General features: G+C 36.3%; 1 non-coding gene and 1 pseudogene across 1 annotated transcript; one reads left to right on the top strand and one right to left on the bottom strand.

Moving 5' to 3' along the window:
• The first annotated feature begins 414 nt into the window (after window positions 1-414).
• On the top strand, window positions 415-948 carry LOC125165647 (alpha-ketoglutarate dehydrogenase component 4-like; annotated as a pseudogene).
• A 457-nt stretch (window positions 949-1,405) lies between these two features.
• LOC125166889 (U6 spliceosomal RNA) lies at window positions 1,406-1,509 on the bottom strand. The gene has a single exon (XR_007152596.1). It is a non-coding gene; the product is annotated as a U6 spliceosomal RNA (small nuclear RNA).
• Window positions 1,510-24,560: the final 23,051 nt, after the last annotated feature.

The raw sequence follows: 24,560 nt of genomic DNA, 5'->3' as shown, positions 1-24,560 counted from the left end.
GAGATTATTATAAGTGGTTTCAAATATGTTGAGATATCCTTTTATTTCCAAATGTTTGTAGATGTTTACCATGAAAAAATATCATATTCTCTCAAATGCTGTGCATCTATTGAGATTTGACTGTATTATTTTTATCTTTCATTCTGTTAATGGTATTTATTGATTTACATATTTAAACTGTTTCTACTTTATGCAATTTAGTAGTATATGATCATAATCTCTAAGGACCCGATGTATTTCTGTAGTGTAAGTTGTAATGTCTGGTTTTTCATTTCTGATTTTACTTTTATTGAGTGTTCGCTCTTTCTTGAGTTAGTGTAGCTAAAAGTTCATCAACTTTGTTTATTTTAAAAAAACACTTATGGTTATCTCTGTGGCTACCAAGTACCCCAGAAGCTGCCCCATCTCAGAGTCATGATGGTCACCAAGATGGCATCTGCCAGCAAGGTCATTCAGGTAGTCAAGCCACATATTCCATTAAGGTTCCCTGACAGAAGACACCAGTCTTTTCAAATATTTACTTTGAGAGAGAAAACATGTTCGAGAGAGAGAAGAAGAGAGAATCCTAAGCAGGCTTCACACACAGCACAGAGCGTGACACCAGGCTCAATCCCACGCGAGATCACTACCTGAGCCAATATCAAGAGTCTGATGCTCAACTGACTGAGCCACCCAGGAGCCCCCAGAAGAGACAATTCTAAAGTCAGTGTATCAGAAGCTTTGTGATCAGTAGGACAACCATCGCAGTCTTCTTCAATTTCACAGCATTCTAAGGGAGGCAAATCACCAGACTTGCTGATGCATCTGGATCCACCAGATACTGCACAAATAATAAAAGCGTTACCTCAGAAATACAGAAAGAAACTTGTGTCTCAAGAAGAAATTGAATGTATCCAATGTGGAGGTCCAAAAAAAATCACTGACCATGTGGCTGCTGTTTGTCATTAAACAAAAGAATAGTCCTTACGATAAAGGACTTCCAATATGGCACATGAGAAATTATACTTTAATCAACTTCAATAAGTATTCCATAAAAAAAAAAACATAGAAAATTTAGATGAACACTTGTGTCCCCTAATAGATGCATCTTGGTCAGTTTCTCCAAAAGAGTACCTATTTGTTTACATGCTTACTAAAGTATACGTTTTTTAAAAAGTTACCAATTGATTTCTATCTACCAGTCTCTCATTTCCACTCTGATCTCTGTTGTCCTTTCTTTTGCTAACTGTGGACTTTGTTCTCCCTTTTCTAATTCTTGAAGTATAAAGTTAGGATACATCTTTGAGATGTTTTACTTTCTTTTTTTTAAATTTTTTTAAGTTTATTTATTTATTTTGAGAGGGGGGAGGGATGGAGGGAGAGAGAGAAACATCCTGCACTGTCAGAACAGAGCCCCACACGGTGCAAAAATACAGAACGCTTCGCAAATTTGCTTGTCATCCTTGCACAGAGGCCATGCTAAACTCCGTATCGTTCTGGTTTTAGCATATGTGCTGTCAAAGCAAGCACAAGATGTTTTACCTTTCTTAAAATATGAATTTATGCTATTAATTTCCCTCTCACAACTGCTTTTACAACATCTCATAGGTTTTATTATGTTGTGTTTCCATTTTCCTTTGTTTCTATAATTTCTTATTTCTTATGGAAGTACAATTAGCATTAATTTCAGGTGTACAATATGATTCAACAATTCTATACATTATTCATGTTCATCACAATAGGTGTACTTGTAATCTCCTTGGTCTTTTTCACTCCTCTCAGTATCCTCCATCCCTCTGGCAACCATGAGCTTGTTCTGTGTATTTAAGTCTGTTTTTGTGTATTTCCTTTTCCTTTGTCCTTTTTTTTCTTAAATTCTGCATATAAGTGAAATATAGTATTTGCCTTGTCTGACTTACTTTGCTTAGCATTATACCTTTTGGTCCATCCATGTTGTTCCAAATGTCAAGATCTTTTTTTTTTAATGACTGAACAAAATTCCATTGTAAAATATACCACATCTTCTATATCCATACTTATGGATGGACACTTGGGTTGCTTCCATATCTTGCATATTGTAAATAATGCTGCAATAATTATAGTGGTGCATCTATCTTTCCAAATTAGTGTTTTCACTTTTTTGGATAGATCCCAAGTAGCAAAATTATTGGGTAATTCTACTTTTAGCTTTTTAAGGAAACTCTGATTGTTTTCCATAATGGCTGCACCAGTTTGCATTCTTAGACATGTCTCCTCAAGCAAAGGACACAAAAGCAAAATAAAACTGTTGGGAATACTCCAAAATAAAAACTTTTGCACAGTGAAGCAAGCCATCAACGAGGCAGGCTACTGAATGGGAGATGATATTTGTAAATGACATATCTGATAATGGGTTAGTAGCCAAAATATATAAATATCTGGTACAACTTAAAAGAAAATAATCCAATTAAAATGGGCAGGACCTGAATAAACATTTTTCCAAAGAAGGCTACAAGTAGCCAACAGACACATGAAAGATGTTTAACATCATAATCATCAAGGAAATGCAAATCAAAATCTCAATGATCACCTTATTCCTGTCAGAATGGCTAGAATCAAAAGGAAGAAATAAGTGTTAAGGAGGATGTGGAGAAAAGGGAACCATCATGCACTCTTGGTGCTTCTATATGTGTTTTCTATTTCCTTTCAATTTTTTGACCCATTGGTTGTTCAGGAGTGTGTTGCTTAATTTCCACATATTTGTAGTTTTCCAAATTTTTTTATGTTGTTTATTTCTAGTTGTTGACTCCATTATGGGTTGGAAAGGGTATTTGATATGATTTCAATCTCCTTAAATTTTTAAAGACTAGTGTGTGTCTTATCATATGATCAATTATTGAGAATGTTCTGGGGGTATTTGAGAAAAACATGCAATCTGCTTTTGAATAGAATGTCTGTTAGGTCCGTTTGTTCTATTTGTTTCACAGTGGTTCAGGTCCAAAGTTTATTGATTGACCTACCATTGCTGACATTGAGGTTCAGAATCCCCCATTGTTGCATTTTTATCTATTTCTCTCTTCATATTTGCTAGTACTTGCTTAATATATTAGGTATCTGATGTTGGGTGTATGTATATTTACAATGGTTATATATCCTTGTTCAATTGACCCCTATAACATTATATAATGACCTTACATTTCTCTTGTTACTATTTGGCTTAAAATCTCTTTTGTTTGATATAAGTATAGCTATTCCTGCTTTTTTATGGTTTTCATTTGCATGGAATACCTTTTTCAATCCCTTCACTTTGAGTCTATGTGTATCATTAAAGCTGTAGACTTTCGTGGGCAACATATAGTTGAGTCTTCTCTTTTTTTTTTTTTTTTAATTTTTTTTTCAACGTTTATTTATTTTTGGGACAGAGAGAGACAGGGCATGAACGGGGGAGGGGCAGAGAGAGAGGGAGACACAGAATCGGAAACAGGCTCCAGGCTCCGAGCCATCAGCCCAGAGCCCGACGCGGGGCTCGAACTCACGGACCGCGAGATCATGACCTGGTTGAAGTCGGACGCTTAACCGACTGCGCCACCCAGGCGCCCCGAGTCTTCTCTTTTTTAATCTACCCAGCTACTCTGTGCCACTAATTTGTGAACTAATTTAATTTAGTGTATCTCTGTTGGTTAAGCATGGGACTCTTGATTTTGGCTCAGGTCATGATCTCATGGTTATGAAATCAAGCCCCACATTGGGCTCCCCACTGAGCATGGAGCCTGCTTAAGATTCTCTCCCTCGCCTCTCCCTCTGCACCTCCCCCGCTCATGTTCTTTCTCACAAAAAAATTTCATTTATATTGAGTTTTTATTGATATCTAATAGCTTACCCAATGCTATATTATTAAATATATTCTGATTATTTTGTATTTCCATTGTTTCTCTTTTCCTCCCTTTGCCTACATTTGTAACCTGGTAATTTTCTGTGGTGTTATTCTCTGGTTTTCCTTTCTTTCTTTTTTTTTTAATGAGGTATAATTGACCTATAACACTGTGTAAGTTTTAGCTATACAGTTGGCTGATGTATTTATTTATTCAAATGTGTATATGTATGTTCTTTATCCATTTATCCATTCATAGATGTTTCGACTCTTTTAATATATTGACTATGTTGAATAAATTTGCAGCGAATGTTGGTATGCAGATCTCTTTTAGATACTGATTTCAATTACATATATATACAGATATAGTCTATGCAGTCTATATACATATAGTCTATCTACAGATATAGACTAAAGAGTAAGATTGCTAGATCATGTAGTAGTTCAATTTTTTAATTTTTTAAGGAACTTCCATATTGTTTCAAAAACGGTTGCGCTATTACATTCCCACCAGCAGTGTATAAGGATTCCCTTTGTCCACATCTTTGGCAACATTTTTTATTTGTTGTCTTTTCTATGAAAGCCATTTTAACAGGTGTGAGGTTATACCTCATTGTTTTTGATGTGCCTTTCCCTGATGATTAGTGATGTCAAGCATCCTTTAATGTAACAGTTGCCATTTGTGTGTCTTACATGGGAAAATAACATTCAGGGTTTTTTGCTCATTTTTCACCTGGATTACTTGGTTTTTTGCTACTGACTTGTATGAGTTCTTTTGGATACTAGCTCCTTATTCAATATAAAGTTTGTGAATTTCTCCCATTCTTTAGGTTGACTTTTCATCCTAATGATTTATTGATTGCTCCCTTTGCTGTGAAGAAGCTCTTTAGTTTAATGTAGTCCCATGTATTTATTTTTATATTGCCTGTGCTTTGGGGGAACTTATCCAAGAAACCATCACTTACACCAAATTCAAGAACTTTTTTCCATGTTTTCTTCTAGGAGTTTTATGGTTTCAGGTCTTATACTTTAATCTTTGACACATTTCTTTTTTTTTTTTTTAATTTTTTTTCAACGTTTATTTATTTTTGGGACAGAGAGAGACAGAGCATGAATGGGGGAGGGGCAGAGAGAGAGGGAGACACAGAATCGGAAACAGGCTCCAGGCTCCGAGCCATCAGCCCAGAGCCCGACGCGGGGCTCGAACTCACGGACCGCGAGATCGTGACCTGGCTGAAGTCGGACGCTTAACCGACTGCGCCACCCAGGTGCCCCAAATCTTTGACACATTTCAACTTAATTTTGTGAGTAGTGTAAGATAAGGTTCTTGTTTCATTCTTTCACATGTGAATATCTACTTTTTTCAACACCATTTATTGAAGACTATCCTTTTCCCATTGTGTGTGTTTGTCACCCTTGTCACAAATTAGTTGACTTAATATGGGATTTTATGTCTGGGTTTCCTATTCTGTTCCTTTCATCTGTATGCCTGCTTTTTAAATGCCGGTACCATAGTGTTTGGGTTACTATAGCTTCCTAATATAGGTTGAAATTAGGTATTGTGATTCTTCTCTTTTCTAATATTGCTTCCACTATTTGCAGTTTTTTGTGGTTCCATAAAAATTTCAGAATTGTTTCTTCTATTTTGATGAAAAATGCCACTGGAATAACTTTGATGGGGATTGTATTGAATCCATACATCACTTTGGGTAGTATGAACACTTCCACAATATTATTTTTCCAGTCCAAGAACATGGGGTATCTTTCCATTTCGTTTTCTTCAGTTTCTTTTATCAATGTCTTAAAGTTTTCAGTACACAGGTCTTACATTTCTTTCATTAAATTTATTTCTAAGTATTTTAGTGTTTTTTATACTATTGTAAATAATATGGCTTTCTTAATTTCTTTTTTAGGGAGTTTATTGTTAGTATGTAGAAATGCAACTGATTTCTGTATGTTCATTTTGTTATCTGCAAATTAACTGAATTAATTTATTCTACAAGTTTGAGTGGAGTCTTGGGTTTTCTGTGTCTAGATCTGCAGAAGTAATTTTACTTCTCTTTTGATGTGGATTATTTTTATTCTTCTTGCCTAATTGGTCTAAGATTTCCAGTACTCTGTTGAATAGAAATGGTGACAGTGGGTAATTTTGTTGCTCTTGATCTTAAAGATAAGGATTTTAACTTTTCATCACTACGTATGAGGTTAGCTATGGGTTTATCATACATGGGCTTTATTGTGCTAAGAAATATTCCTTCTATAACCAATTCATTGATCATTCTTATGAAAGAATGTATTTTGTCAAATATTTTTTCTGCATCTATTGAGATAACCATATGAATTTTATCTTTCATTAATGTGGTATATATCATTTTTGGATTTGCGAATGTTAAATAATCCTCTTACCACAGTTAGAAATCCTACTTGGTCATGCAGTATGATCCCTTTAATGTGCTATTAAATTATGCTTGCTAATATTGTATTGAGAATGTTTGAATCTATATTCATCAGGAATATTGGCCTGTAATTTTCTACTCCTGTGGAGTCCTTGCCCTATTTTGGTATCCAGGTAATTCTGACATTGTCAAATGAGTTTGGAGGTAATATCCCTTTTATTATTTTGAAATAGTTTGAGAAGAATTGGTATTAATTTTTCTAAACGTTTGGTAGAATTCACCAGGGAAACCATATGGTACTGGGGTTTTCTGTGTCGAGAGGGTTGTTTTTTTGTTTATTTGTTTGTTTTTTTGTCTTTTTCTTTTTTTTAACTAGTGATTCAATCGTATTCATTATTTGTCTCTTTAGATATTTTCTTTCTTCCTGAGTTAGGGTTTGTAAGTCAAATGTGTCTAGGAATTTACCCATTTCTTCTAGATTATCCCATTTGTTGGCATATAATCATTCAGAGCAGCCTCATAATCCTCTCTATACCCTTTCTAGAATGTCTCCTCTTTCATGTCTGATTGAATCTTCTCTCTTCTTAGTTAATCTTGCTAAAGGTTTGTCAGTTTTGTTTATCTTTCCAAAAAACTAGCTCTTAGTTCTGTGGATCTTTTTTATTGTTTTTCTGGAGTCCATTTCATTTATTTCTCCTCTGATCCTTGTTATTTTCCCTTTTGTGATAAATTTAAGCTTAGTTTGTTCTTCCAGTTTTTAAGGTATAAAGTGACACTGTTTGAGATCTTTCCTGTGTCTTAATGAAGGTATTTGTGACTATAACTTTCCCTCTTAGAGCCGCATTCGCAACATCCCATAGGTTTTGATATATTGTGTTTCCATCTTCATTTTTTTCAAGATATTTCTTGATTTCCCTTTTGATTTCTTCTTTGCCCCATTGGTTGTACAGAAGCATGTATTTTAATGTCCAACTTTTTGTGATGTTTCCAGCTTTCCTACTGCTAGTGATTTCTAGTTTCATTGCATTGTAGTTTGAAAAGATACTTGGTGTAATATCAATCTTACATTTGCTAAGATATGTTTTGTGACCTATTATGTAAACTCTCCTGGAGAGTGTCCCTGTGTGCTTGGAAGGAATGTGTACTGCTACTGTTGGATGGAAATTTCTGTATATATCTGTTAGGTCTATTAGTGTAAAATGTCCTTCAAGTCCATTGTTTCCTTATTGACTTTCTGCCTGAATAATATCCATTGTTGAAAATAGTGTATTGAAATCCCTATTATTGCATTGCTGTCTAATTTTTGCTTCACATCTGTTAATAATTGTTAAATCTATTTAGGTGCTCCAATTTAGGGGTTTATATGTTTAGAATCATTATATCTTCTTGATAAATATACTTTGTGTCTTAAAGTGTATTTTGTCTTGAGCCCCTGAGTGGCTCAGTCAGCTGAGCATCCAACTCTTGATTTCAGCTCAGATCATGATCCCAGCAGAGTGGGATCAAGCCCCATGTCAGGCTCCGTGCTAAGCATGGAGCCTACTTAAGATTCTCTTTCTCCCTCTGCCCCTCTCCCCAGCTTGCTCACTCTCTAAAAAAAATTTTTTAAGTCTATTTTGTCTGATAAAAGTATACCTACCCCCATGTTCTTTTGGTTTTCATCTGGCTGAAATAGATTTTTTTTCAGCCTGTAAGTGTCCTTAAAACTGAAGAGTCTCTTGTAGGTAGTATATAGTTGGGTTTTATTTTTTCATCCATTCAGCCACTCAGTGTGTTTTAATTATAGAATTAAAACATTTACATTTAAAGTAATTATTGACAAGAATTTATCACCATTTTGCTGCTTTCTTATACTTTGTAGTTTCTTGTTTCCTTCTACTCTTGCTGTATTTCTTTGTAGGTTGATGAATTTTATTGTAGTGGTATGCCTTAGTTCTTTTTATTGTTTTTGTACATGTTACAGATTTTTTGCCCTATGGTTATCATGAGGCTTTAATAATACATCTTATAGATGTAACTATTTTAAGCCCATAACAACTTATATTGCATAAGTAATTTCTACACATTTAATTTCAACCTCCCCACAATGTTGATTTCTGAATTTACATTTTTATATTGTGTGCCTATTAATTAACAATAATGTTGTAGTTCTTATACTTCAACATTTTTGTCTCAATCAATATTTTTACTTCTCATCTACCATTGCACTATTAAACTATTTCGAATTTGACTACATATTTACCTTTACCAGGAGTTTTATACTTCTATCTATTTTCACTTTACTGATTACAAACCTTTTGTATTTGGTTGAAGATTTTCCATTAGCATTCCTTATAGTGCAGGTTTAGTGGTAATAAATTCACTTATGTCTGTCTGGGAAATTATTTTTCTGTCATTTCTGAGTGACCACTTTGCTGGGTAGAATATCCTTGGTTGACTTATTTTTGAACATTTGAATATACCTACTACTCTCTCCTGGCCTTCAAAGTATTTTCTGAGAAATCTGCTTTATAGTTTTGTTGGGATTCTCTTGTGTAAAATATTCTTCTTTATCTTGCTGCTTTCAAAATTCTAACTTTGTCTTTGATTTCTGAGAACTTGATTATAATGTGTCTCAATGAAGATCTTTTGGATTGAATCTGAGAATCTTTTAGCTTCCTGTACCTGGATGGCCACATCCCTTCCCATATTTAGGAAGTTTCCAACCATTATTTCTTTGAGTAAGTTTTCTTTCCCTTTATTCCTCACTTCTTATTCTGAGACTCTTATAATGTCAAATTTTCTCTAGGATCTTTTTCTGGAATATGACTGTTTCTTTGGTGATGTCATGTTTCCTTGTTTTTGTGTGTGTTTCTAATGGCTTTGTATTAATGGCTGTACATCTGAGGGTGCAGTCACCTCTCCTGGTATTTTCAGCCAGGCTTCAGTGAGTCAAGACTTTCACCTAGCAATGTCTATAAGGACACCTCTTTGGTGTCTTTTGTTCCTGAGAAAGCACAGTGGCAGAGTCTCCATTTCGCTCCATTCAGCTGAGGTTGATGTTTTCCCAACTGAATTTATGACTGCAGAGGATGTGTAGGTGGTAATGGCTGGTAGAGCTCTTGGGATCTTCAGAGGTAAAGGCTGCTGGATGCTTTCTGTTCTTCTCCAATGATGGTCTGTTAGAGTTATGTGTTGGAACCTGGAGTGCTAGGAAGAGAAGAGAGGCTGCAAGGCAATGATATTCAGTGCTGTGAACTGAGACTCAGGGACAGCACTGGAAATTACTGGCAGAGCCATGACCTGAACCCAGGATGGAGCTTAGGGCAGTGTTATCACCCCAAGGCAAAATGAATCAGAGCTTTGATGTGGGATGAAGGGTATATTTCAGGGCAGCCACTGCATAGTTCCAGCTATGATAGGTCATAGACCTTGACTTGTCAGTGGGGGATGGGGCTCAACAAAGTCGCAGTAGCGCTGCAATGACAATCCCGAGCTACAACCTGGAACACAGTGGGGTGGGGCTCAGAGTGGCAGCAGCAACCAAAATGGCAACAAAGCATGGCTTGAGATCTTGGAGTCTTATGTTGGTGGAGGCTGCCCTAGTAATGGCAAGACAGAGTCATGATGTCCAAGTTCCTCTCAGGGTTGGAAAAAGTTCTGTTTGTTTTTTTTTTAATAATTATATCCCGCTTCTTCCTCCCTTTTCCTTCTGAAATCTCATTTTTCCTAATATTTGTTCTTTTAATGGAACCCATAGATCACAGGTATGTTTGGTTCTTTTTCATTCTTTTTACTTTGTTCTACTCTGGCTGGGTTACCTCAGAATTCCTGTTCTCTAGCTCACTTATTTTGTCTTCCATTTGCTCTACTCTGATGCAGATTCTCTCTCTTGCATTTTTCATTTCACTCATTGAATTCTTTTTTTTTCTCTTTTTTTTCAATATATGAAGTTTACTGTCAAATTGGTTTGCATACAACGCCCAGTGCTCATCCCAAAAGGTGCCCTCCTCAATACCCATCACCCACCCTCCTCTCCCTCCCACCCCCCATCAACCCTCAGTTTGTTCTCGGTTTTTAAGAGTCTCTTTCATTCATTGAATTCTTTAGCTCCAAAACTTTTTGGTTATTTTTAATGACAGTCATCTCTTTGACAAAAATCTCATTTTGTTCATTTTTTTTTCTGATTTCAGTGAATTGTCTTCCTGAGTTTTCTTGTAGCTCATTGTATTTTCACAAAAGCATTTTGATTTCCTTATTGGCTAAATCACATAGTTCCATTCTCCTAGGCTTGATTATTGAATTATTGTTATCTTTTGGTAATGACAAATTTCCTTGATTTTTTTTTTACTGTTTTTTATACTTTTCAATTGCCACTTTCATATTTGAAATACCAGACACCTCTTAGATCTTTACTAGAGCTTTCAGACTGAATATACTTTTTATTGATGTCTGGAGTTTCTCAACCTTCTTGGTTTTCTAGAAGAGGGTGCGATAACTGAAGTTGGTGGTTTCTCTATAACCCACAGGTCCTGGTTTGTTTTTCTGACAGCACTCAGTATACTAGACTTGCTCCCATTGCAGTGGGTGAGTCACACAAAGAATTGGCCACAGGATGGAAAATTATGGGTTTAGCATGGGGTCCATGGGATCAGTGAGTTCCTGTGAACTCAATAGGGGAGATCCTTGGATATGGTACCTTCAGAGTTTCGTGAGTGTAATCTGTGCTGAAGTTCTAAATGCAATCAGCAGGAACTGCCCCCTTTTAAATATCCTTTAGTATTCCAATATTTGTCAATCTTCCCCCATTCTTCTCAGTTATAGACGTTCTACCTCAGTATGCTTGTTGCTGCCAAAGAGAAATGAGTTTCTCCAATGTGTTACCCACACAACTAGGTAGCTAGGCACCTGTTCAGTGCTCTCCTTTCCCTGTGAGAGAAGTCACCACTGATAGATAGTTCAGCCCAGTGCAATGTTGACTCAAAGGAGATGGCAGTTCAGGGAAAATCCTCTTACCATCTCCACTGTAACCAAATTCACTCATATATATAGACATATAGAGATGTATATAGAGAGAGAGCATGTGAGTGTGCATACATATGTGCAGTAATGGTATGCTGGACCTAACCTTGGGAAGGCTACAGTTCTACAAATTCTTTCGTATCTATGGGTATCTTCCCAGGTCATCACACTCCATGTTTTTTCCCAATATGCCAGAAAGGGCTAGGGAAGGTTATCTTTCTCTGCTTGATCCACAGCTGGTACCAAAGTCTGTGTGCCTATTTCAAGATATATAGGTAGTTAAGGCTACTCTTATGTCCCTTGGCATGTGATGTTAGATATGACAAGTCACAGAAAGACCTTTGTTAATGGATGGCTGCCTCAGTCATTGTTTAAAATAGTGGACCAAAAGAAAGAACACCACTGTGATGCTGATGTCATAGTCAACCACCATTTTATTGTACAGCTTTGGGAGCTTGATAATGTAAACTTCAAGTATTTTCCAATATCATGTCTTGGTCTACAATAATACAGTGAGGACAATATGTACCAAGTAAGAAGAGCTCCAGGACCCATGTGTGTGTCCAACAGCATCCTCACCCCAAGATCTAGCATTAGAAACTGAACCCTGCTCTCAGAGTGCCCAAGACCAAAGATTAGCAAAAGGAGACTGTCTCCAAATCAGGTCTAAAACCCACACAGTCACCCAGGGTCTCTGCCCAGCCACACTGATCCCAGCTTCTCAAGCCTGAAAAATCTCATGGCCTCCTTTTACCCAACCAACGTTTTTTGTCATAACCCTTGTTACTTGTTACTGGGTCTGTTTCTAGAGCCCTCGGGTCTAAAAATCCCATGAGAATTCAAAGTAGATCACCTTTTACAATGACACCATTTTTACTTCATGGGGCTGTGCAAATGGGAGAATGAGGAATTAACCCAATTCCAAGCACAAGCTCAACATTTTGAAGATACTTGTACACAAATATTTTATGGCAGATTCCTAGAAAATAAGACCATAACTAGACTTGCATTTATATACTACAACATCTCTTTTCAATGCCTGGCAAGTGTTCCACATTATGTAGTTAGCCACAGATGTCAGGGTCCCAATCCTCATGTTCTGCCCTGATCCAGAGTTTGAAATACTGGAAGCTACTATCATTGGGTGGCAAGCAGGGAATGTTTACTTTGAATACCATTGCGCTTTTATGTTTTCCTCTTAATTCTTTGATCATCCTTCCTAGGTTTTCATTTGCCCCTAAATGAGGTATGTTTCCAAGGTTAAGACCTTAGAAAAAGAATTTTTCTGGTTTTGGGAGCTTAGGAAGAACTTAATTATGAACAATATCTCAGCATTGCTCCTTTTTTCAATACAAAGTAGACCCTTAATGGCCTTTACAATTCTGTTGTTAGGATCAGTCCAAGTTTTATAATTGGTAATTTGTATGTTGTTAGAATGTTATCTATTTTCTGTACATTTTCAAATACCTCATGAAAGTGCAAATAATATCTTTTTATAATAACTTTCACCCTGTGTATACTTGTGGTTGCATCTCTATTTCATTACTAATGCATATGTTTTCCTTTCCACCCAACCTTTGTATGTTGGACTTTTCTAGTTGCTTTCTTAGAAAACCTCACCCATACCCCCATACTAAAACCATGGTTTTAGGTACCATATATGTAATAAACAGTCTAAAACTTTTATCTTCAGTCTTGATCTCTTCCCTAAACTTTAGATCTGCAAATCTTCACTAACCTAACCTAACTCTCCTCATGGACATTCCAAAGGCACCTCATATATGTTGTATAAAGTGGAACTCATTATTCCCTGTAAGCCTAGATATTCTCTTTTATTTCAATGAATGGCATCACTATCACCTGTCAGCCCTATATTCTCATTAACTTCTGTGAGCTGCGTGTCCTAAATACATCTCAATTCTATCAACTCCCCTCTATTGCCAACACTGCCAAGTTACCAGAATTGCTTTCTTAGATGTCTATACTGCCTGATACATGAGCTCCATGTATTTCCTTTCATCTTCTTGCTAATTAATTCTCTTTATATAGCCTAAGCAATCTTTTTTACTTTATTTTGAAATAAGTCAGACTTACAGAAAAATTGCACAGATATTTAAAGTAATATCTTTTTAATACATTGATTTCTTTACCATTATATTTTGACCTACTTGTCCCTTTTTATCACTGTTAAAGTCTATTTTGTGTGACATAACTACTTCTATTTTTTGTTTGTTTATGATTTGCTTAAAATATTTTGTTGATGCCTTCACTCTTAGTCTCTGGGAGTATTTAAGGATAAAATGACTCTCTGGTAAGTAGCATACCATTGGAGCTTTTTTTTTTTTAATCCATTCGGCCATTCTATGTCTTTTGATTAGAGAATTTAATCCATTTATGTTTAACTATTGATCTGTAAAGACTCAGTATTGCCATAATTGTTTTGTTTTATAGATCCATTGTTCCTTGTTTCCTGTCTTCTTTCTTTTGTGTGTTTTGATGTGCTATATGTATATGCCTTGACTTTTTTATTATGTTCTTTTGTAAATTACTACATGTTTTTCCCCTGTGGTTATCATAAAACTTATACAAAATATTTTAAAATTATAACACCCAATTTTTTATTTTTTTAACTTTTTTATTTTTCAAAATTTACACCCAAGTTAGTTAGCATATAGTGAAGCAGTGATTTCAGAGGTAGATTCCTTAATGTCCCTTACCCATTTAGCCCATGCCCCTTCCCACAACCCCTCCAGCAACCCTCAGTTTGTTCTCCATATTTATGAGTCTCTTATGTTTTGTCCCCCTCCCTGTTTTTATATTATTGTTGTTTTCCTTCCCCTATCTTCATCTGTTTTGTCTCTTAAAGTCCTCATAGGACTGAAGTCATACAATTTTTGTCTTTCTCTGGCTAATTTGACTTAGCATAATACCCTCCAGTTCCATCCACATAGTTGCAAATGGCAGGATTTCATTCTTTTTGATTTCTGAGTAATATTCCATTGTATATATATACACCACATTTTCTTTATCCATTCATCCATTGATGGACATTTGGGCTCTTTCCATACTTTGGCTATTGTTAACAGTACTGCTATAAATATGGGGGTGCCTGTGTCCCTTCGAAACAGCACACCAGTATCCCTTGGATAAATGCCTACTAGTGCAATTTCTGGGTCATAGGGTAGTTCTATTTTTGGTTTTTTGAGGAACCTCTATACTGTTTTCCAGAGTGGCTGCACCAGCTTGCATTCCTACCAACAATGCAAAAGAGATCCTCTTTGTCCGCATCCTCGCCAACATCTGTTGTTGCCTGAGTTGTTAATGTTCGCCACTCTGACAGGTGTGAGGTGGTATCTCATTGTGGTTTTGATTTGTATTTCCCTGATGATGAGTGATGTGGAGCATTTTTTCATGTGTCAGTTGGCCATCTGGATGTCTTCTTTGGAGAAGTGTCTATTCATGTCTTTTGCCCATTTCTTCACTGGATTATTTGTTTTTTTGGGTGTTGAGTTTGATAAGTTCTTTGTAGATTTTGGATACTAACCCTTTATCTGATATGTCATTTGAAAATATCTTCTCCCATTCTGTCAGTTGCCTTTTAGTTTTGCTGATTGTTTCCTTCGTTGTGCAGAAGCTTTTTATTTTGATGAGGTCCCAGTAGTTCATTTTTGCTTTTGTTTCCCTTGCTTGTGGAGATGTGTTGAGTAAGAAGTTGCTGCGGCCAAGATCAAAGAGGTTTTTGTCTGCTTTCTCCTCGAGGAATTTGATGGCTTCCTGTCTTACATTGAGGTCTTTCATCCATTTTGAGTTTATTTTTGTATATGATGTAAGAAAGTGGTCCAGGTTCATTCTTCTGCATGTCACTGTCCAGTTTTCCCAGCACCACTTGCTAAAGAGACTGTCTTTATTCCATTGGATATTCTTTCCTGCTTTGTGAAAGATTAGTTGCCCATATGTTTGTGGGTCCATTTCTGGGTTCTTTATTCTATTCCATTGATCTGAGTGTCTGTTCTTGTGCCAGTACCATACTGTCTTGATGATTACAGCTGTGTAGTATAGCTTGAAGTCTAGGATTGTGATGCCTCCTGCTTTGGTTTTCTTTTTCAAGATTGCTTTGGCTATTTGGGGTCTTTTCTGATTCCATATAAATTTTAGGATTATTTGTTCTAGCTCTGTGAAGAATGCTGGTGTTACTTTGATAGGGATTGCGTTGAATATGTAGATTGCTTTGGGTAGTATCAACATTTTAACAATATTTGTTCTTCCTATCCAGGAGAATGGAATCTTTTTCCATTTCTTTGTGTCTTCTTCAATTTCTTTCATAAGCTTTCTATAGTTTTCAGTGTACAGATTTTTTACCTCTTTGGTTCAATTTATTCCTAGGTATTTTATGGTTTTTGGTGCAACTGTAAATGGGATCGATTCCTTGATTTCTCTTTCTGTTGCTTCATTCTTAGTGTATACCAAAAGCAACAAAAGCTTAGAAAGGGCCAAAGAACACCAGAAACTTCAACTCTACAAACATCATAATGGCAATAAATTCATATCTTTCAGTACTCACTCTAAACGTCAATGGACTCAATGCTCCAATCAAAAGACATAGGGTAACAGAATGGATAAGAAAACAAGATCCATCTATATGCTGTTTACAAGTAGACCTAAAGACACCTACAGATTGAAAATAAGGGGATGGAGAACCATCTATCATGCTAATGGCCAACAAAAGAAAGCCAGAGTAGCCATACTTATATCAGACAATATAGACTTTAAAATAAAGACTGTACAAGAGATGCAGAAGGGCATTATTTCATAATCAAGGGGTCTATAGACCAAGACCTAACAATTGTAAACGTTTATGCACCAAATGTGAAAACACCCAAATATAGAAATCAATCACAAACATAAAGAAACTCATCGATAGTAATACCATAATAGTAGGAGACTTCAACACCCCACTCACAGCAATAGACAGATCATCTAATCAAAAAATCAACAAGGAAACAATGGCTTTGAATGACACATTGGACCAGATGGACTTAACAGATATATTCAGAACATTTCATCCTAAAGCAGCAGAATATACATTCTTCTCCAGTGCACATGGAAAATTCTCCAGAATAGACCATATACTGGGACACAAATCAGCCCTAAGTACAAAAAGATTGAGATCATACTGTGCATATTTTCAGACCACAATGCTATGAAACTCGAAATCAACCACAAGAAAAAATTTGGAAAGGTAACAAATACTTGGAGACTGAAGAACATCCTACTAAAGAATGAATGGGCTAACCAAGCAGTTAAAGAGGAAATTAAAAAGTATATGGAAGTCAATGAAAATTATAGCACCACAACCCAAAACCTCTGGGATGCAGCAAAGGTGGTCATAAGAGGAAAGTATATAGCAATCCAGGCCTTCCTAAAGAAGGAAGAAAGATCTCAGATACACAACCTAACCTTATGCCTTAAGGAGCTGGAAAAAGAAGAGAAAATAAAACCTAAAACCAGCAGAAGACAGGAAATAATAAAGATTAGAGCAGAAATTAATGCTATCAAAACCAAAAACAAAAACAGTAGAACAGATCAATGAAACCAGAAGTTCTTTGGAAGAATTAACAAAATTGATAAACCACTAGCCAGTTTGATCAAGAAGAAAAAGGAAAGGACCCAAATAAGTAAAATCAAGAATGAAAGAAGAGAGATCACAACCAACACAACAGAAATAAAAACAATAATAAGAGAATATTATGAGCAATTATATGCCAATAAAATGGGCAATCTAGAAGAAATGGACAAATTTCTAGAAACATATACACCACCCAAACTGAAACAGGAAGAAATAGAAAATTTGAACAGACCCATAACCAATAAGGAAATCAAATTAGTAATCAAAAATTTGCCAAAAAACTAGAGTCCAGGGCCAGATGGCTTTCCAGGGGAATTCTACCAAACATTTAAAGAAGAGCTAACACCTATTCTCTTGAAGGTGTTCCAAAAAGTAGAAATGGAAGGAAAACTTCCAAACTCTTCCTATGAAGCCAGCATTACCTTGATTCCAAAACCAGACAGAGACCCCACTAAAAAGGAGAACTATAGACCAATTTCCCTGATGAACATGGATGCAAAAATCCTCAACAAGATATTAGCCAACTGGATCCAACAATACATTAAAAAAAATTATTCACCACAACCAAGTGAGATTTATACCTGGGATGCAGGGCTGGTTCAATATCCGCAAAACAATTAACGTGATTCATCACATCAATAAAAGAAAGGACAAGAACCATATGATCCCCTCAATAGATGCAGAGAAAGCATTTGACAAAATACGGCAACGTTTCTTGATGAAAAAAAAACCCTCAAGAAAGTAGGGATAGAAGGATCATACCTCAAGATCATAAAGCTGTATATGAACAACCCAACACTAATATCATCCTCAATGGGGAAAAACTGAGAGTATTCCCCCTAAGGTCAGGAACAAGACGGGGATGTCCACTCTCGCCACTGTTATTCAACCCACAGTATTGGAAGTCTTAGCCTCTCTGGTCAGACAACACAAAGAAATAAAAGGCATCCAAATTGGCCAGGAGGAGGTCAAACTCTCACTCTTTGCAGATGACATGATACTCTATCTAGAAAACCCAAAAGATTCCACCAAAAAACTGCTAGAACTGATTCATGAATTCAGCAAAGTTGTAGGATATAAAATCAATGCACAGAAATAACACCCTATTTCTTAAACTAATAACAATTTCAGTAAAATTCCTATGCTTTACATCTCCTCCCGCATTTCAGGTTACTGATGTTACAATTTACATTTATATATTTTTTAACTATATAACTAATACAGATAATTGTAGTTACGGTTATTTTTACTATCTTTGTTTTTTAAATTAGAGTTGTGATTGAATTATGCACAACCATTACCATATTTCAGAATTTAACTTTGGCTATACATTTACTGTTACCGTGGAGTTTTGCACAGCCATCTTATGTTTTTTATGTTATTAGTGTCTTTTTAGTTCCACTCAAATAACTTCTTTTAGCATTTCTTGTAAAGCATGTCTAGTGGTATTTCCCTCAGTTTTTGTTTATTCAGGAAAATCTTGACCTCATTTTCTTAAGGGAAGCTTCCTTGGATAGAGTATTGGTTCACATTTTTTTTAATACTTTGAATATATCATCTCATTCTCTTCTGGCCTGAAAAGTTTCTGTTGAGAAATCCACTGTTAATTACAATGGGTTCCTTGTATATAACTTTTTTTTCTTTTATCTTGCTGTTTTCACAATTCTTTGGCATTGATTTTTCACCAAATGATACTGTATCTGTATACCCCTATTCTGGTTGAACTAGTAGAGTTACATCTTGGATCTGGATGTCCATTTTTCTGCCCAGGTTTGTGCATTTTCAGCCATTATTGATTTAAATATACATCTTTGCCTCTCTTTCTCATCTTTTGGAATTCCTAAAATGTAAATATTGTTCTTTTCATTCTGTCCTATACATCCCAAAAGCTTTCTTCACTCTTTTTCATTCTTTTTTTTTCCATTTTGTTCCTCTAACTGGATCATTCCAGTCAAGTGTCTTATCTTCCAGATTGCTGATCCTTTCTTCTGTTAAGTCGGCTTTTGAATTCTTTATTCAATTTTTTCAGTTGAGTTATTATATCTTTTAGCTCTAGGATGGCTGGGTATTTTTTTATGGTTTCTATTTTTTTATCGAACCCTTGATTTGTCCATGCATTTTCCCGTAAATCAATTTGGTTGTCTGTGTGTTCTTGTCATTCATGAAAATTATTTAAGGGTGTTATTCTGAATTCTTTGACACTTCTTAAATCTCCACATTCTAGGATCAGTTATTAGAATTTTATTAGTTTGGTGATATCATATTTACCTGATTTTTCATGATCCAAGGATCATTCCAAGTGGTCTCCTCTTTCAGAATTTTTGGGTTTGTTTTTGTAGAAAGAGTTCTTCACCAGTCACTTCAGTTTGGGTTTCTGGATGTGTCTGCTGGTAACATCTTTGTAAAGTTGGGGCCTGCTATTAAGGTATATTTTTGTGCAAGGCAACTGTTCAAGTTCTGAGGTCAAGCATAAGGAGATGTGCCCCTTTCTGAGAACAGCAATATAAAACTGCAAGTTTTGTTCCTGCCCAAGTGAGGCTCTAGAATGGTCTCCAGATTTTCCTGGATTTTTCCAACAAGTTTCTATATGGTCAGAACTAGGTATTGTACTCAGCAGTACAATTCAGTACAGGGCTATGAATTAGCTTTCGTGACCTAATAGGGCAGCATAACAGGTCCCAGAGGTTGCATGGCTTATTGTTTCAGAATCCAAAAGAGGCGAGAGTGTGCACTGAATATCCTAGTCAGGTGAGGGCAGTGGTTTGGCTCTACAAACTCATGGGGTATGCTTTCTGTTCAAGTTCTACTGTAAGCATGACTGACTGATAAGTGATGTAGCTTCCCAGGTACTCTGTAAGGACCCCTGGTGGTGACCTGAATTCTGTAATCAGAATAAACAGGGTTATGGATTAGTTTTCCTGCCTCAGTACAGCAGGAGAAGCAGCTTCTAAGGCACTAAAACTCTTGGCTTGGGGTCTTAGGTTGACCATGCCCTAATTTCCTGGCTGAGCAGGGCCACTGGCTTGGCTCTGGGGATGATCAGATCTGCCCACATGCGTCTTGGCTTAAGCATTGCTGGGTTTTGTACCAGTTTCCAGGTGTTCTCATTAGCCCTTCCTGTCAGATGGGGCTGGGGCTAAGAGCCATGTTCCACAGTGGGTTGGGCTATGAATTAACTCTCAGTCATAAAAGGGAAACCCTCCAGGCCCAGTACTGGATTTGTTCTGAGGGCAATAAGCTCTGCCCACCATCCTTTCAAGCATTGCTAAGTTAACAGCTTCCAGGTGTGCTTGCCAGCCCTTCCTGTCAGATGGAGCTAGGGGCCATGCTATGCAGTAAATTAGCTATGGCTTAGTTCTCTTGCCTGGGTGAGCCTGGGAGGACACATTTCAGGAAACTCCCAAATTTCCCAGATAGGTTTGGAGGGGTGGGTAGGAGCCATGTTTACCCTCCAGTGGATGTGCCTATGACTAGCTCTTCTGCCTGGGCATGGACAGACCATGCTCTAGAACTAGTGAAACTCTTTTAGGATCTGAAGGAGGCTGACCTATTCCCCATGAGTTCCTTGGTCAGACAGACTGTTCGGCTGACTGGTTCTGCAGATGATCAATGACACAAGTTAGTACTGTTACTGGGCTCTGTAGGTAGGAACTCAGTTTGCCAAGATCTGAATGCTGGTGTTTTCAAGACCCTCCCCTCATCTCCATCAGAGATTCCCAGTGGCTGAGCCTGGCAGATTACTATTCCCATGGGTCAAAATCAGAGTAAGGTCTCCCATGAAATGACTCACAATACTGGGGGAATATTCACCCTTGGGTCCTCTTTTCCCAGGAACCATAGACTCAGGGGAGACCACTTAGCATGGTTCTCCACTGGTGTCTTGGAGGGCCAATGCAGTCAGCTTGTAGCCATTTCTTATGCTTCTGATGTAGTTTGTTTAGTTGTTTGTGGTGTAGGAATTGCTTCAGCTCACTCTCATGTTCTAGGATTCTCTCAGTGATGTCTTGTCCATGAATAGTTGCTCTTCTTGTGAGAGGAAGTGATATCATAAACAGCCTACACTGCCATCTTTGTGACATCATTCCTGGCACTTTTGTTCTGTATCCACATTAGGCTTGTTCATTTTTGCATTGCTGTGTCCTTATATTTTTTACACAGTTTGATAGTGGAATTATGTGGTGATAAATTCATGTTGGCTTGTTTTGTTATATTGCTTTCCAATAACTGTTACTGAAACAATATATATATATATATATATATATATATATATATATATATATATATGTGTGTGTGTGTATGTGTGTGTGTGTGTGTGTGTACGTATATATGTAAGAAATATTAGAATATTAGAAATGATGTTTTATAGGGGCACTTGGGTGGCTCATTCAGTTAGGCATCTGACTCTTGATTTCAGCTCAGGTCATGATCTCACAGTCATGAGATCAAGCTCCACATCACTCTGTGTTCTGGGCATTGAGCCTATTTAATAGTGTTTTTCTCCCTTCTCCCCTGCTCACTTGCTCTCTCAAAAAAATTAAGTTTAAATTTTTAAAATCCTGTAGGGGCACCTGGGTGGCTCAGTTGGCTAAGTGTCTAACTCTGAATTTCAGCTCAGGTCATGATCTCACTGGGATCATGGGATCAAGCCCCAGGTTGGGCTCATTGCTGAAAGTACGGAGCCTACGTGGGATTCTCTCTATCCCTCTCTCTCTGCCCCTCCCCGGCTCATGCTTTCTCTCAAAATAAATAAACATTTAAAAATTGTTATGGAAATTATATTTATAGAAACTATATCTTACTAAACTGATATATCTGGCTTATTTTATTGTGTTGAATTTTAACATACATGCAGGTAAGTGAACAAAACATTGTAAATGTACAGCTCAACTATCCCAAAGTGAACATTTGTGTAGCCTCCATCTAGATCAAGAAATAGAGTATTGCCAGCATGCTAGGAGGACTTCTGTTGCCTCCTCTCTGTTTCTTACAAGTAACTACAATGATTTTTAATAATATACTTTGGGCTTTCCTGTTTCTTGCACTTTATATAAAATAGGACCCTATTATATTTTTGTCTAGCTATTTTAATTTGCTTTCTGTTTTTTATTATGGAAATACTTTTGTATATAGACCTTGTATTTCGTGACTTTGCTAAGCTTATTCATTGATCGAAAAATATATCTGTATGTCTTTACTACAGGGTTTGCTCTTTATAAAATTATAGCATTTAATAAAAGATGTATTTCTTCTTTTCCTACCCTTATATCTTTTTTATTGCTTTATTGTAATTACTAGGAATTCTAGTACATACTTTCTTCTCCCCAGTTTTAAGAGGAAAGGCTTCAACATTTAACTTTTAAGTACAATTGCCACATGTTTTTTATGTGTTCATTAGATAAAGGAAACTTCTATCTCTAATTTTCCAAGGCTTTTTTTTGTTCTTGGGAGTGGGGTACTGGAGTCAGATACTTTTTTCCAGTTGTATTGAGATATAATTCACCTATAACGTTGTATTAGTTTGAGGTATGCGACACAATGATTTGATATTTCTATATATTGTAAAATGATTACCTCAATAAGTCTAATTAAATCCAAAACATCACATACTTACGATTTTTTTCTTGTGATGAAAACTTCTAAGATCTACTCTCTTAACTTTGAAATATACACTATTATTAACTATAGCACCATGTTGCACACTACATCCCAGAACTTGTTTATAACCTAAAGTTTGTATTTTTTTAATTTTTATTTAAATTCTGGTTAGTTAACATATAGTGTAATATTGTTTTCAAGAGTAGAATTTAGTGATTCATCACTTACATATAACACCCAGTGCTCAACAAGACAAGTGCCCTCCTTGATACCCATCACCCATTTAACCCATCCCCTCCACCTTCCCTCCATCAACTCTCGGTTCTCTTCTAGAGTCTCTTATGATTTGTTTCCCTCTCTCCCTTCTTTCCCCTTTCCCTTATGTTTATCTGGGTTTTTTTCCCTTAAATTCCACATGTTAGTGAAATCATATGGTATCTGTCTCTCTCCCTTCCTTATTTCACTTAGCATAACACCTCTAGTTCCATCCACGTTGTTGCAAATGGCAAGATTTCATTCCTTTTGATGGCTGAGTAATATTCCTGTGTGTGTGTGTGTGTGTGTGTGTGTGTGTGTGTGTGTGTGTATACCACACCTTTATCATTGATCGGTCAGTGGACATTTGAGCTCTTTCCGTAGTTTGACTATTGTTGACGATCCGATATAAACATTGGGGCACGTGTACCCCTTCAAATCTGTATTTTTTATTCTTTGGATAAATACCTAATAGTGAATAAATACACCTAATAGTGGATTGTAGGGTAGTTCTATTTTTAGTTTTTTGAGGAACCCCTCTACTGTTTTCCAGAGTGGCTGCACCACTTTGCATTCCCATCAAGAGTGCAAGGAAGGTTCCCTTTTCTCTTCATCCTTTCCAACACTTTTTGTTTTTTGTGTTGTTAATTTTAGCTATTCTGACAAGTGAAGTTTATATCTTTTAACCACCTTTATCTATCCCCCCCCATTCACCACTTACATCTGGAAACCACCAATCTGTTCCCCATTTCTAGAAGGTTGCCTTTTTTAGATTCTGCATATAAGTAAGATCATGAACTATTGGCCTTTCTCTGTCATTTTCATTTAGCATTAATGCCCTCAAGGTCCATCCATGTTGTTACACATGGAAGGATTTCCTTTTTTTTAATAGCTGAATAATATTCCATTGTGTGTGTGTATGTCTGTATACACACATATACACATAACATACTACAGCTCCTTTATCCATTTATCTGTCAATAACACATTGTTTCTATGCCTTGGCTATTGTAAATGATGTTGCAATGAACATGGGTTTGCAGATATAGCTTCAGAAGAGTGTATATATACACAAAGGAGGAATTGCTGGATTATACGGAAGCTCTACTTTCTATTTTTTACAGTACTTCCATATTGTTTTCTATAGTGGTTGAATGAATGAACATTCCCATACACAAGTGTTCCCTTTTGTCCACATTATAGACAACTCTTTCTTGTCTTGTTGATGATGGCCATTTTAACAGGTAAATACATATCTCATTGTGGTTTTAATTTGCATTTTGCTGATAAGTGATGTTGAACACACTCAAGTACTTAGTGCTTTTAGGGATAAATCTATTTAGTTCCTCTGCCAGTGCTTTATTAAGATTGTTTGGTGGGTTTGTTTTTTGTTTTTTGGATTTTTTTGCTGTTGAGTGTATGACTTTATGCATTTTGGGTATTAAACCCTTATCAGATATATGATTTATAAATATATTCTCTTATTCAATAGTGTGACTTTCTTTTTGTTAATCATTCCATTTGCTATGCAGAAGCTTTTTAGTTTGATGTAGTCTCACATGCTTATTTTTCCTTTTATTGCATTTGATTTCAGTTCCATAGGAGTTTTAGAGTTCCCAGTTTTATATTCAAATCTTTAATAAATTTTGAGGTCATTAGTGTGTATGGTAAAATAGGTCTAATTCTATTCTTTTGCATGTGGGGGTCTAGTTTTCCAGCATCATTTATTAAATGACTGTCCTTTCCTCTCGGTATGTTCTTTGACACGGTATCATAAATTTATTGACCATATATGCATGACTTTATTTGCAGGCTCTCTTTTCAGTTTCATTAATCTATGTGTGTGTGTTTATGTCAA

Source organism: Prionailurus viverrinus, chromosome B2 (genome assembly GCF_022837055.1).
Source record: "Prionailurus viverrinus isolate Anna chromosome B2, UM_Priviv_1.0, whole genome shotgun sequence".
Lineage (NCBI taxonomy): Eukaryota > Metazoa > Chordata > Mammalia > Carnivora > Felidae > Prionailurus > Prionailurus viverrinus.
The sequence above is the reverse complement of the archived record's forward strand: the minus strand, read 5'-3'. Positions and strand labels throughout refer to the sequence as shown.